General features: G+C 32.8%; 1 pseudogene; it reads left to right on the forward strand.

Annotated features, from left to right (window-relative positions):
* The first annotated feature begins 3,734 nt into the window (after nt 1-3,734).
* LOC133183989 (spidroin-1-like) lies at nt 3,735-5,439 on the forward strand (annotated as a pseudogene).
* The last annotated feature ends 9,207 nt before the right edge of the window (nt 5,440-14,646 follow it).

The raw sequence follows: 14,646 nt of genomic DNA on the forward strand, positions 1-14,646 counted from the left end.
ATGTTAAATGGTATTAATAGACAAGCATCTTCAGCTAGTGTAGAATGAAGTGTGTTCAATTCCCCCCCCCCCCCGGCAAAGGGATTGGGCCATCATAAGGAATCACAGTTTTACATTGGCATATTAAGGAAAAAATTATTTTGAAATGTTCTTAAGCAAGAACATGGCCTCAGGGATCAAGGTTTTATATAGGAATAGAGAGGACAAATCTGAAAATATCTTCTAAAAAAAGCAGACCCATGATGAAAAGACGTTGATATGCAAGCAATTTGGGGAGTGTAGATTCAAGTTTGTTCAAATCATGGCTCTACTGAAGGAGGGTAGGGCCACAATATGGATTTATTCTATGAAATCATTTCTCAAGAAAAGCAAGACCAAAGTGACTCAAGTGAGCGTTGTGGCCCATGGACCCCTTGTTTTCTGAAATACATATAGCAATATTTTAAAGCATGTATATTGTAATACATCAGTCGGTACATGTAGGGCGCTCGCTCCGTGGTCGGAAAGCCTCGGGTTTAAACCTCGACCACGACTGACCTAAGTCGATAAAAAAAGGTAGCAACTGTTCCTTCGCCAAGCGCTCGGCATTGTGAAGTGAAAGTTGTGGGTCCTACGGATGATACCTTAAAAACCGTGGCGCCGTGTCACGTCAGGCGTTGGAACGATGAAGATTTTTCACTGCTCAATGGCCCTGAGTGCCGAGTAATGATCTAAATTTGAAGCCTCTCACCGGTATATGGTGACTTCTCTATATGAGTGAAAAATTCTCGAAAAGGACAATATACATACAATCAATCAATTTAATAAATGATTTTGATAATAACAAGAGGAATTTTATAAATTTAAATGTTATTTGACTTGCTGATAATTGGCATATTTCTTAACATTGACCTTACTTGAAAAGAGTAAAGATTAAATGATTTAAGATTTTTAACCCCCCTTCTCTCTCTCTCAAATCTTCTGAATCAACACACATAACCACAGTTTTCAACATATGTTTCCTTTACTTAAACAACTTCGTGAGAAAAATAATGGAAATCAGTCGCCCGCGTGGCCAGTGGTTAGAGCGTCTGCTCTAGAGTCGCGAAGTAAGGAGTTGATCCTTATGTCGGCGGTTCGAATCCCATTGTGGGACGTGGAGACCGATCCTTCGGATGAGACCATATAAACCGAGGTCCCATGTCGCAGTAGGTGCTGGCACGAAAAAGATCCCTCACTGCTCAATGGCCATAAGTGCCGAGTATAGGACAAAATTTGCAGCTCTCCACAGTCAAGTGGTGGCGTCTCCATATGAGTGAAAAATTCTCGAGAGGGGAAAAAAAACAAAAAATAAAAAATAATGGAAATCAATTGAATTATCCGTTATCAAAATAAGAAATAGTATTCTGATTTAAAAATCATATTATAGATTGCAATGAATGTACTGATTTGTTTCTAAATGTAGAACTGCCCACTTGCTAATTATTTCATTATTTCCTTGATGATTAAATGCTTTATATAACACGGTATGTAACCAACCAAAATCAACGCCCTATTTTGAGAGTATATATATATATATATATATATATATATATATATATATATATATATATATATATATATATATATATATATATATATATATATATATATATATATATATATATATATTAGGGATGTCAAATCGGTCAACTTTTGATAATCGGTTACTCGGACGTTTTTCCGATCGAGTAACCGGGTACTCGGTAAAAATATAAATACAAGTGTGTTAATTTTCATAGGCGTCGGTAACGGGGGGGGGGCTTAGTCCCCCTCCCACTTTTTTGGCAAAGGTAGACATAATATAGGCATTGAACATTGGGGCGTAGGTTTAGCCCCCCCCCCCACTTTCAAGGGCTATATAGGCACATTGCAGTCTAATCTAAGGAAGGTAAGTGGTAGCGTTTGAAAAAAAAATGGTATAGAAAGATGTTCGATCGCACCCCCCCCCCCTCCCCCCTTCAACGAAATAGGATTTTTGATTTGGACGGACGATTTTCAAATTTCCTTTTCCTTTTTTTTTTTCTTTTGCTTGTTAAGTTTTTTTTCAGGTTTTAATTTTTTTTCTCTTTCAATTAGCCCCCCCCCCCTTCAATTTGCTTTCGACGCCTATGATTTTCTTGAGCCCCGTTAAGCTGTGTTAAACTCCAAAGACGTTTTTATCACGATTATAAATGTATATAAACATCGAGTCCAACGGGAATGATTTTTTGGTACTAAATTTATTTATCAAATAAACACAGAAGACACAATTCATACATCGAAAATCAAAATATTGTTTAGGATCTATTTCATCAACGCAAAAGGAAGACAATCTGTTACGCAGGTTTGTGATGATTAGACTAGCAACAGAAAGAGAAGGTACGGACGTTGTTGGGATTATTTCATATGTTGGTTGTTTCCCCCGTGTACACTAAACTTACTATGCAAACTGACTTTCAACATTTTTTTTTAATCTTTAATTATTTCTAAATATTTCTCAACTTTTGAAGTGGGTAGCAGCATTTTATATGCATGTCCGATTTCGCTGCCATATATTAACATTAAAAATGATTTGAAGATAATAGACCAATCCATACTTAAACGATGTTCACTGAAAACAATCATTGAAGCCATCCAAGAATTAAGGACCACAATAGGTGAGAACAGCTGTGTACAAGGTGATTGGTCACTAATTACTGTATATACACTGCCACAGGCGATAACGGGTGTTTTACAGGTGTAGATGACGACACGCTAATTACCGTATGCATATTTAAATTTTTTTTTGATAAGTTTTTGATAAAAATGTGTACTTTGAAATAAGAAAAATACACATCCGAGTAACCGAGTACCATTTTTAGTATTCGATACTCGGACGTTCGATCGAGTACCCGGTTAACCGGGTACTCGTTGATATCCCTAATATATATATATATATATATATATATATATATATATATATATATATATATATATATATATATATATATATATATATATATATATATATATATATATATATATAAAGCAAACGATTACATGAATAATTTGTATCCTTTTTCAATCATTTTCTTTATCTGTTTGAATGTGCAATCATCCTATTTAACAAACAATGTAAAGAAAAAAATCGAAATCATTAATTAATTTTCTTTTTTTTTTTGGCATAGGATGAAAAGAAAGAGTAAGTTAAAGAAGAGCACAGCTATAATTGCTAAATTGTTTCTCTCAAACATTGTCTTATAAAGTATATCTTTTAAATCTATGACTCGTATGAGAAGTGAAATATAAGTTTGTCAATTAATGCAATATTTCCTTGTAAATGAAATTCGAATATGACTAGGCATTGTAAAAAAAAAAAAAAACCACAATCCCCGCAAAGCATAGTGACGTTGATATTTGGAAAGTATATACGACGAGTTGATTATCAAAATCTGTACTACACGGCAGTCAAGCAGTAAGTCCACACAAATCAGGGTAAGAGTCTTTAAATATTTTTAGAATAAGAAATGATTTAGATTTCTCAAACTAAGCTTTACAGGTTACTTTGAAAATGCTTTTAAAAGACTGAATTTAGTGTTTTCTTTCTTTTAATTGCTAAAATGTTAATTTTCTTTTAATTTTCATAAGATTTAATGTTTTAAAACAATCACGTTTAACTGCCCAGCAAAAAATTAAAACAGTAAAGTACTAAATTATATTTTTTTTTCTTCCAAATTTTCATCTAACAACAGAAGATGATGAAAATAATCTCTCTCGCCTGCATCGTTGCCTGCGTTTGTGCGGATTATTACCCAAAAAGTGGGGATTACTATCCAAAGAGTTATGGATATGATTATGGATATGGGGACTACTATCCCAAGAGTTACGGATTTGGTCCATATGGTAGCTTTGGAGGTGTGAACGGTGGACTCGTTGGCTTTGGCGGTATAAACAGCGGCCTCAGTGGCCTGGGAGGATACTATCCCGGTTTGGTCGGTATTGGAGGCGGTTCTGCTGCTGCTGGTTCAGCTTCCGCCGGAGGTGCTGCTGCTGCCGCCACTGCTGCTGCCGCTGCCAGACAAAATGCTGCCGCCTCCTCTGCATGCTGCCGCAGGAAACGGTGCTGCTGCCACTGCTGCTGCTGCAAGTGGACTAAACGTTGCCCCATACTATACCTATCCTGGGTATTATTACCAGGGACAACAATACTACAACTTCCCCAGCTACTACTTTAATCAGTATTCCAGAAACTACTTCCAATACCCTTTTCATGGTGTTGGAGGTGGGTCTGCTGCTGCTGCTAGTGCTGCCGCCGCTGGTCAGGCTGCCGCTGCTTCTTCTGCCGCCGCCAGTCAAGGATTTAATGGACTCAATAATGGCGTCATTCTTGGAAGACATGAAGGTTTTATCGGCAGAAGATCAAGAAAGGTAAATTGTATTAAAAAGAATGTTTTTGTTTCTTAATTGATGATAATGACTTTTTATTAATTATAGATAATAAAAGATATTTGTTATTAATCTGAATTTTTATGCACGATCTTTATTCATTGAAAAACCAAACTTTTTAAAAACCTTTTGCTTTCTGAGGAATTTAATGATTCGTCTTTTACTTCCAGGTTTACTAACTGGACTCTACATTGAAATCCTTCCTGGGCTCTTTGGGATCACATATTTATTTTTGTTTTCAAAATAAATATTCAGCAATGAATTTTGATGTGTTTTGTATAATTGATTTACACTGTTCTGGCTTAGCAAAATCAGGAAGAAAACATCATTTGATCAAAAGTAAGAAAACATTCTGTTTTCTCAAGCATGGCTTTCTCTCCACCCTTTTTCCATGCTCAGATTTTTTCGTTTAAGGCTTAGGGCTTTAGGGCTTGATTTTAAATTTAAGATAGCTGCTTGCTTAAAATTTTGTAAAACTGAAATATTTCTTTTTATTGGTTCGATACCTACAAGTTCTGAAGAAGGAGAGGTTCTGTCTCAAAGGGGGAAAAATCTGTAAAATATAAATTCTGCAATGATTCTGCAATGTTCTCTAAGCTAAATACGCAAAGGGAAACACTTTCTAGGCATCAAAAGCTCATGGATTTTAAGATTTTTTAAAGGCCAGATAATTGTATCAAATATCATACAAGGTCAGCATTATTATATTCTTTGTTTTCTTGGGTTTATATTGAAAAAAATATGTTAACAATCTATAGCTCTCAATTTCATTTTTGTTTTGTTATTTAGCTATTCACTACAATTAAGAAAGGCCCATACTATACATATCCTGGGTATTGTTACCAGGGACAATAATACTACAACTTCACCGGTTACTAGTTTAATCAATATCCCAGAAACTACTTCCAGTACCCAAAACATAACACTTACAGTCCTTTTGTTGGTGTTGGAGGTGGGTCTTCTGCTGCTGCTAGTGCTGCCTCCGCTGGTCAGGCTGCCGCTGGAAATAATTGATACTATTTAGAGGACATATAATGAGTCGTAAAGAGTACAGATGGCTATTTTACACAATGTCATTTCGATAATTTTGATCTTCATAAAGATGATAGTCTTTATTTTAATGTTTGAATGGATCTGCATGATTTCTAAAACATCAATATTTTAGCATCAGCTTCATATTTTTAAAGAGATTACAAAATAACGGTGGGCTTGCTATATTCCTGATGGAGACCCAAAGGTAAATTTTTTTTTAAAAAAAGATGACAGAGGACAGTTTTTTCTTTTGGTTTTTTTGTTGGGGTTTTATTTTATTTTATTTTTTTTTTGTTTTTTTTTTGTTTTTTGTTTTGTTTATTTTTTTGTTGTTGTTTTTGTATTGTTTTGTTTTGCAATCAAAACGTTTGGCTGTGGTATTTCTTAATATGAACCTGCTAGTAAAATGTATAATGGAAATTGTTTTAAACTAGCTCTACATGTAACAATAATTTGTTCTTGTCTCTTGAGTAATTCGAACCTTCTAGGAAAAAAACATGTACATCTAACTTATTGATACCAAATTATGACACAGGGACGATCTTAAAAAATTAATGAAAATATAGCCTTTTTCGGTATTTCACCAGAAGGGGGGATGTAGGTTCTAACTACCAAATTTAATTAATACATTATCAAATAACCATATTTATGACTTATCTTTGCTACAACAAAAAATTAAAGGGCCCACCAGCCTTTCAATAAACAATTGCAAAAGTAAATGGTAATGTTTGGAAAAAAGTAAGGGGCAGCCCATTGCCCCCCTCCCCCTGATACTACGTGTTGCAGGAATGGGGAGCTCGAGACATAAATAGTTAGATCATAGTAGTCTTACGGACTACTGTCTCTTTCACCACTTTTAAAGAGGGAGAGGCACAAGTCCAGTAAAAAATAAAAAGAAACTATATAAGTTTTACTAGACTTGATGTTAATTGATATTTGCTTCACTGGGGTAATCTTACTGCTCATGTCTCCCCCATTTTTTTTTTTACAAAACGTTTTCGGGTCTTTCTACACTCAAATAGCAAAAATTTGACACTTCACACATTTGCAGTCACTAAATCCCGAGTAAAATGACGTTTCATTAGAATTCCCTTGCTCTCGAAGTTAGTTCGAGAACACTATTTTCCCACTCTTTCTCTCGAAATTGTGGCATATTTATATCATACTAGATGAAATCCCGCGCAAGCGCGGGTAATTGAATTTATACCACTACCGACAAAAAATATATTGTAGTTTCTACTGACAGCCTACAGGCTTATAGCAGGAAGAAATACTTTGTTCAAAATCCCGCATGTGCGTCTCCAACCCATCCCACCCCCTTTTGTAAAAACTTGAAAAAATAACAATTTCATTAATTGAAGTTTATTGTGAAACCTGTTATACTATGTTATGGATATTGTACTTCAGATGCTCCTATTTCATTTCCGTCAAGGATAACAGCAGCGAATATGCACATTTTACTGATAAATTGATTGTTTTGTTTTGTTTTTTTTTTTTTGAAGGGGGGGGGGGGTAAAATTCACAGGTACTTGGGTCTTGGTTTATGAATATGTATGTACCTTATTGATATGTAAAAAATGTACTTTACCTTTTTTACATATCAATAAGTTACATACATATATATAAACCAAGACGCAAGTACCTGTGTAAAAATTAGCTTTAAACGGCTAAACGCCCTATGAATAGGCCGAGTATTTGATACAAAAGACTGTATTCAGGAAAAAAAAACTGAAATGTATTGATTAAAGCACAAAATTTTACAGCTTTAATTGTATTTGAGCAATATCTTATTCATTAATTTTCTCTTTTCATGTAAGCAATTTTATTACGAAGTAGAAATTGTACTTCGGGTTCGTTGCCACGATGCTCTCAGTGAGGAATATATACACATTTTTCCGATAAATTTATTAGGAAAACCTACTTCATATATGTAATAGTCTTTAGATATATAAATATATTCACAACTTACAGTGTTATCAATGATTTACCATTATTTCAATGACTATTCACACATAAGCTTTTTTATGTCCCGGCAGCTATAATCGTCTCGTTTTTCTTTTTAATATCGGGCTCGATGCTATATGATGTTCTAGAAGCTTCCGTCAATATTAAGATCGGTGAATGACAAAAAATAATTTGCACATTTTCCTTTTTAATCGGTTATCACAACTTATTTCTTTTATGTCATTTAAATCAAGTTAATCGAATAATTCAGTGATGACGTTTTATGAAATAAATAAACGATTGATTGTTGTCAGTTGCATTGAAAATTGCCAGAGACTTAGATCCGCCAACCGGAAACGCCACCGTGCTCACGTTTTTGCTATTTCATGGCTGTTTATAGAAAATAAAAGTAGACTTTTAATTTAATGTACGATACTTACTATGCGAGTTAAATCTAAATATAGTTTACGGACATCATATTGTATCTAGTGTATTCTTAGAGGAGTAAGTAAAAACTCTGGTGCATCCGTTTCGGAGTTTATTTGCAAAATTTATTAATTTATAAGTATAAGATATGCTTTTATTTTTATTAATGCATGTCTACATTACTATATCGATATCTTAAAATGTCATGCTTAGATCAATATTTTCAAATCAGTATTTTAATTCGATACAATTGATAGCAATTAAATCAATCAAATAAAAGTAGGTACTTTAAATCATGTAAAATAAAACACCTGAATGCAATGCAAAATAAGCGTATATATTATAAAGCATAACACTTTGTATATCGAAAAGACACCTAAAAATGAGACAATTTACATGTAATAACACAAGTGTAGAGACCTATACGCTTCCATAATTAGGTGCATCGTTTCAATGTAATATCAGAATTTTTGAGTATGAGCATTATTTTCTCTGTATTAAATTGTCAACATATTTTTGGCGGTCAACCAGAAAAAATAATCATTTGTCACTGTAGTTATAAACTGACTTTACATAGACAGTAATTGGAAAGAAAACAGTTAATTAGTTCCTGGTGTTGTGTTATAACAACAAATTATTTGTTTTATGACACTTGCACCTATAATTGCGACAAAATTTTACTTTCTGAGAAAATGTCAGTTATGATCCTATACTCCCTTTACAGTTTTTTTTATTAGATGATCTGTAGATGGTTAAATGAAGGAAAAAAGTAAAGAATTCATCAACAAAGTATTGCAAGGAGAAAAAATAGCGAAATGCATCTCTAAAAATGTGAATGTTTCAGTTGTGTTTCACCTTGAGTCTTAAAAATAAGATGAATTAGAGATATATGTAATAAACAAAAACGTAAGGTTACTGGTTTAAAGAGAGATGTAGAGATTTGTTTAGAATTTACAAAGAGAAACTGTTTTCATTCAATAGATGCAGAAGTCATTTTAATAGACAATTATTGATTGAATGTAAAAACGATTATAAAAAATATATGTATAAGGCAAAATGTGAGTTTATGCGATGTCAAGGTAGCCAGTTAGAATATCTGAGGCGCACTTCGCCAAGAGAATTTTTAAATTTTTTTTAAGAATCGTAGGCCAGAAAACAAGTGTAATCGTAAGAATTTTATGAACATTTCAGAAACCTAGGAGTCTGTAAAGATGTTACATATACTGATTTTTCGAATACAGTATATGATATGAGTGCTGTATTTGATGAACTAGATGTTAATATAACTGTTGAAGAGGTTGTAGATGTTATAAACTGTTTAAAAAGCAGAAAATCGCCAGGAAAAGATAATTTGATAAATGAGTATTTTAAATATATGTGTGAAGACCTAAGCCCACTTTTAACAAGAATATTTAATGTTATTTTTGACACAGGAAACATTCTTCTTAGATGGTATGAAGGTGAAATAGTACCTATCCTTAAAAAGGCAGACCCAAATGTAACAGGTGACTATAGGGGGCATTACCCTCATGAGTTGTATGTTAAAAATATTTACTATACTTAATAATAGACTGATGAAATGGTCCGAGACTAATTCTGTTTTAACTGATGCACAGTTTGGATTTAGACCCTTTCGAATGGGAAAAAGCTCTACTGTTGTTTTGTGGACTACTGTAAGGCATTCGACAGTATTAATAGAAATTATCTTTTCAAAAAGCTCATAACATTAGGGATCAAGGGGAAAATCAAAAGCTCATAACATTAGGAATCAAGGGGGAAACGTTTAAAAGTATATGGTCTCTGTATAAGAATGTTAGGAGTTGTGTGGAATACAAAAACAATTATAGTGACTTTTTTAGAGTAGAACAAGGAGTCCTTCAGGGAGAAGCACTGTCTCATTAACTTTTTTTCTTTATATTTAAATGATTTTGAAAATGCTTTTATCAAATCTAATTGTCAAGATATAAATCTCCAAAAAGTATCATTGTTTTTCATGTTATATGCAGATGACATGGTATTATTTTCCGATTCTCATGAGGGATTACAAAAAATGCTTGATGTGCTTTACTCATATTGTAATGATTGGAAAATATCTGTAAATGTAAGTAAAACTAAAATAGTAGTATTTAGGAAATCTAGTCGATTGAATCAAAATTTTAATTGGTATTATAATGATGAAGAAGTTGAAGCTGTCAATCAGTTTACTTATCTTGGTCTCACTCTGACATACAAAATCTCAGGTAAAATTGGCTACTCAAGGGAGGAAATGTATGTTTAAACTTTTGAAGTCAATGAAGAATGTGCATTTTAATTATGTTGCTCATTTATCTTTGTTTGATACTTATGTAAGTAGTATATTGAATTACGCAAGTGAAATATGGCAATTCCACAAAGGTTATGCTATAGAGAAAATACTTTTAGAATATCTCAAAATTATGGTGAAAGATAGAAAAAATAACTCATCGTTGATTATCTATAATGAACTTGGTCGCTTACCTCTTTTTATTCAAAGGAAAATTCGCATTCTAAAATTTTGGTTAAAATTATTGGAGTCAGAAAATTGTATATTGAAAAGTATTTACCAAGATATGCTTGAAAGACTTGAGACAAGTCCTTGTACAAAACATAACTGGTTACTTAAGGATATCCGATCCTCAGCCAGGAAGGATAACTCTTAAATTTATTATTTTATTTAAAAAGTCTCAAAATGAAGCTTGAAAATGAGATCTTTTCGTGCAACAATTTTCATTTTATGCATCTAAATGTGATTCAAGGTTCTTTGAAGCCTTAGAAACGGTCTTGTTAAAAGTTGACATTTGTACCCCATAAAAGAAAAAAATGAATTCATTTTTAGAGAAATTTAATTTCCTTTAGTCTAGCATTAGATACGACTGCTTATTAGCATGATATGAAATTAGAAGTGATATGTGATGTCTAGCAATGATAGCACAAGCTTTTTATACTATGTATTATATGAAAATTGAGGTAAAAAGAGGAAATAAAATACTGTATAAGCATAAAAAAGATATAATTTTCTCTAAATGCCTGGATACCTATATTTATCTATCCTAAATTATATTTGTTGATCAATTTTCAAGTAGAAAATGCATAGCTGGTGTTTTTATTCGCATTTCTTGAAAATATATTTGAGATTTGATAATTTTCCCTATATAATATGATTAACTATAATGATGAACATTGAAGAAATTCCATGGGTAAATTCACGTTACTATGTGAAATCAGAGACATTTTTGTGAGCATTTTCAATTACTTAAAAGCTGATTTTCAGAACCTGAGGATCGGACTACCTTAATGTAATATTTTTACTATTTTCCTTACGGTTTGGAGAAGCTTGGAATTGTCAAAATATTACAAACAAAGTTTTAAGGTTTTTAAAAAGTTTGGTTTTTCAATGAATAAAGATCGTGCATAAAAATTCAGATTAATAACAAATATCTTTTATTATCTATAATTAATAAAAAGTCATTATCATCAATTAAGAAACAAAAACATTCTTTTTAATACAATTTACCTTTCTTGATCTTCTGCCGATAAAACCTTCATGTCTTCCAAGAATGACGCCATTATTGAGTCCATTAAATCCTTGACTGGCGGCGGCAGAAGAAGCAGCGGCAGCCTGACCAGCGGCGGCAGCACTAGCAGCAGCAGCAGACCCACCTCCAACACCATGAAAAGGGTATTGGAAGTAGTTTCTGGAATACTGATTAAAGTAGTAGCCGGGGAAGTTGTAGTATTGTTGTCCCTGGTAATAATACCCAGGATAGGTATAGTATGTTGCAACGTTTAGTCCACTTGCAGCAGCAGCAGTGGCAGCAGCACCGTTTCCTGCGGCAGCATGCAGAGGAGGCGGCAGCATTTTGTCTGGCAGCGGCAGCAGCAGACTAAGTGCACATTTATTAATGATTGAGAAGGGAAGATTTACTAGATCTTCCCTTCTCAATCATTGATAAATGTGCACTTAGTCTATATTTTGAATATACTTGGTTGGAATTTGTTTCATTAAGTAGGATTGCATGCACAGCTTATTTGTTAGATATCTATACACAGAACACTTTGGTGACAAGAAAAAAAGCCTCGCATTCTTGTTGAAAACAGTCAGTTAATCTTTGTTAATTTTTTTTTAAAAAACATATTTTTGTTTGTAATATTTTGATAATTCCAAGCTTCCCCAAACCGTAAGGAAAATAGTAAAAAAAATTACAATAAGTAACCAGTTATGTCTTATACAAGGACTTGTCTCAAGTCTTTCAAGCATATTCAGGTATTCCTAGAGAGAATAGATCTTGTTTTTTCAGTCAATTAGAGGTTGAAGATGAGTACCATTTTATTTTGAAATGTTCACTTTATCATGAGTACAGGAAATTGTATATTAAAAAGTATTACTGGTATAGACTTGTATGCATAAACTTTTACAATTATTATCAACTGAAAATGTGAGTGAACTAAGTAATATAGGAAAATTCCTACAGAAAGCAGAAGCACTTAGAGATTCACATCTGTAAACTAAGGATTTTTTTCTTTAATATTTGGTTAGAAATACCGGGTATTGTACACAAATAATATTATGTTAAAACAAGTGTATGTAAATATTTTATGTATATACATTTTGTATTTTGTAATTGTCTAATGAGTATGTAATCTGATAAGCCATATGGCTTAAGGAATAAATAAATAAACAAACAAGAGAGAGAGAAAAAACTGCCATAAGATTGAAAGAAAAAGCACAAAACTCAGAACAAAACGAAGGATAATAAAACATCCACATACATCATTGTTTTTTTTTAATATTGTTCTACGAATGATATATTTTTAGCATTATGGTAGACCTGCGCAAAGTGAAAATAAAATATAAATGCATGGAATTAACCATTTGAAAAACATTTCAATAAAAGTTGAAAACGTGCAGGTGCAAGTGTTCGCTAATTATTAATAATATTTTATTGTACTGGCAATGATTCGATCGTTAAAAGTTTTTTCTTTAACTACTGCATATGATTAACTTTTTCCTTAGAAGATAATAAAATGACAATTTTATTAGTTTTAAAATACTGACTTCTTTTTATTTCTGTTATGACATTCATTTATAGTTAAATTATTAATTTGAACGTCAGGTAAATTTTAATTACTAACCTTCTATTATTTTAATTATGATTAAAAACTGATGAGTTGACAATTCATATTTATAGAACAATTAAATTTAAGATACTTGGCATGGCAAATGAATAATAACATCACTATAGTGTATAAATTGGGGGGGGGGGGGGGGGAGGGGACAATAAAAACTATGAACAACTTACATTTAACTCTTTATTCTCATAAGTGAATATGTACATGTACATGTTATTATGACACCAACATTTTTCTTGCAGATATTTCACAAGATATGTGTATTTTATGTTCATGGAAATTAAATAACAATCCCCAAGTTTTCACAATTACTTCATATGCATCAAGACCGTCACGGTAGCTTAGTCGATAGAGCTCTCGCTTCGTGATAGGAAGATCGTGTGGTCGAATCAATGTCGCGACTGACCTAAGTCGATAAAAATTAGGTAGCAACTGTTCCTTCGCCAAGCGCTCGGCACTTTGAAGAGAAAGTTGCTGGTCTTTCTGATGAGACCTTAAAAACCGAGGCCCCGTGTCACGGTAGGCGTTGGCACGATAAAGAACCCTCACTGCTCAATGGCAATGAGTGCGGAGTAAAGGTCCAAATTTGCAGTCCTTTTCCGGTATATGGTGATGTCTCTAGATGAGTAAAAAATTCTCGAACGGGACGTAAATCAACACACAATCAATCATATGCGTCAATTTATGAATGTTTTGAAGGGAGTGGGTTTCTTTCATTATGTAGTCAATCATAAATATTTTTCCTCGACAATTCATTCTGGAAGTATTGTTAAACAATCTTCCTTTTAACTTCGGTACTACTCTCACATTAAACGTATGAATGAATTTTCTTCCACAAAATTACTTTGATTAAAATTATTCTGATTCTGCATACAAGTACCCATAAATTGATATTAAAAAGATGCTGAAGTTCCTTATTGACAATATCTATACAGTTTTTGGAGACTAGGTCTTCAAACAATCTATTGGAATTCTGATGGACACTAATTTGGTTCTTGTATTTACTATATATTATATTAGTTATATTCCTATGAAGCAGGATTTATTTTTTTTTTTTTAAAAGACTTTTTGCTGTGACTTTCACCTCAACATTAAGATATATCGACGACGTTTTATTATTTTACAATAGTTACTTTCATTCATATTTGGATGTTTATCTGACTATAGAACAGATCCCACCTCTGATGTTTACAAGAGTCCATGTTTTTGCCTTGTTCACGATTCATTTTGTCTACTGTATTTATGAGATTGATCATTGTTCGCCTTCTTCATCTTTCACACTCTTCAAGTGGAGGACTAAACACCGGATTCTTCAACACTGGAGGTCTCAACACAGGAATGTTCGGTCTTGGAGGTGGGTCTGCTGCCTCTGCTGCTACACAAAGTGCTGCTAAATTTTGTTTTTCATTTAAGGATACGATAGTAAAAAAAATCGGTTGTGAAGTGTTTTTTTGAAAAACGAAATTTCCTCTATTTTTTTCAACTTCGTTAATATACCGTTCACAGATATTTATCATCATGAAATGCTAGTAGTAATTAATAATATATTTACAAAGATGATACAAAGAACACCTTGATTTGATTAAAATACCACATCTGATAATTAAACAATAAGTGATTTTCAAAATTGACATTTCCCTGAATGGAAAATTTAAGAAAACCAATTCGATC

Source organism: Saccostrea echinata, unplaced genomic scaffold (genome assembly GCF_033153115.1).
Source record: "Saccostrea echinata isolate AGI-Se365-2 ecotype Australia unplaced genomic scaffold, CSIRO_AGI_Sech_v1 ptg000009l, whole genome shotgun sequence".
In the NCBI taxonomy this organism is placed as follows: domain Eukaryota; kingdom Metazoa; phylum Mollusca; class Bivalvia; order Ostreida; family Ostreidae; genus Saccostrea; species Saccostrea echinata.